A 1778-nucleotide genomic window follows, 5' to 3' on the forward strand; every position below is an offset into this window, starting at 1 on the left:
CCCTTGACAAGTTCAAGGAGTATAAGGCTGAAGTTGAGAACTTGTTAGGTAAGAAGATAAAAACACTACGATCTGATCGTGGTGGAGAGTATATGGACCTCTAATTCTAGAACTATATGATAGAACATGGGATTGCGTCTCAACTCTCAGCCCCTGGTACACATCAGAAAAATGGTGTATCAGAAAGGAGAAACAGGACTTTCTTGGACATGGTTCGGTCTACGATGAGTTATGCTCATCTTCTAGACTCATTTTGGGGTTATGCAATGGAGACTGCATGTTATATCTTGAGCAACGTTCCCTCGAAAAGTATTTCTGAAACACATTTTGAGTTATGAAGAGGCCGTAAAGGTAGTTTATGCCACTCTAGGATTTGAGGTCGTTCGACACATGTGCTAGCGACTAACCCAAAGAAGTTGGAACCGCGTTCGAAGGTTTGCCTCTTCGTAGGCTACCAAAAGGAAACAAGAGGAGGATACTTCTATGATCCGAGTGAGAACAAAGTGTTTGTTTCCATTAATGCTATTTTCTTGGAAGAAGACCACATGAGGGATCATAAGCCACGAAGTATGCTCGTTTTACGTGAGATCTCAAGTGAGACTGAGACTACTGAGGGTTCAACAAGAGTTGTTGAACAGGCCGACAGATCAACAAGAGTTGTTGAGGTCAGAACATCTAGTCAACCAGCTTAAGAGTTGAGATTGCCTCGATGTAGTGGGAGGGTTATGAACCCACCGGATCGCTACATGGGTTTGACTGAAGACCAAAACGTCATTATGAATGATGGGGTCGAGGATCTATTGTCTTTTAAGAAAGCAATGAGGATGTTGACAAAGATGAAGCCATGAACCAGGAAATGGAGTCTATGTACTTCAATAACATCTGGGAGCTTGTTGATCCACCCGATGGGGTACACCCTATTGGGTAAGTGGATCTATAAGTGAAAGAGAGGTGTAGATGGAAAGGTGCAAACCTTTAAGGCTAGACTCGTGGTAAAGAGTTATACCCAGGTTGAGGGAGTTGACTATGAGGAAACTTTCTCACCTGTTGTCCTGCTGAATTCTATTCAGATTCTCCTGTCCATAGCCACATTTTATGATTATGAAATATGGAAAATGGACGTCAAGACTGCCTTTCTTAATGGTAATCTTGAGGAGACCATCTATATGACTCAACCAGAGGGGTTCGTAGTTCTAGATCAAGAGCAAAGAGTTTTCAAGCTTAATAGGTCCATTTATGGGTTGAAACAAGCATCTCGATCTTGGAACATCAGATTTGACACTACTGTCAAGTCGTTTGGCTTTGACCAGAATGTTGATGAGCCTTGTGTTTACAAGAAGATCATCAATAGCTCAGTAGCTTTCCTGGTAATATATGTGGATGATATCCTACTCATTAGGAATGATGTAGGGTATCTAACTGACATTAAGAGTTGGCTAGCTGCCTAGTCCAAAATGAAAGATTTGGGTGAGGCACAGTATGTTCTCGGGATCTAGATTATTCGGGATCGCAAGAACAAATGGTTGGCCATGTCTCAGGCATCGTACATTGATCAAATGTTGATCAAGTACAGGATGTAGGATTCCAAGAGGGGTTTGTTATCCTTCAGGCATGGAATCGTTTTGTCTGAGGATCAATGTCCTAAGACACCTCATGAGGTTAAGAAGATGAGACGGATTCCCTATGCTTCTGCTGTAGGAAGCTTGATGTATGCAATGTTGTGTACTCGACTCGACATTTGCTATGCAGTGGGGATTGTCAGTCGGTATCAGTCCAAT

The sequence above is a fragment of the Benincasa hispida genome, chromosome 4 (genome assembly GCF_009727055.1).
Source record: "Benincasa hispida cultivar B227 chromosome 4, ASM972705v1, whole genome shotgun sequence".
NCBI lineage: Eukaryota > Viridiplantae > Streptophyta > Magnoliopsida > Cucurbitales > Cucurbitaceae > Benincasa > Benincasa hispida.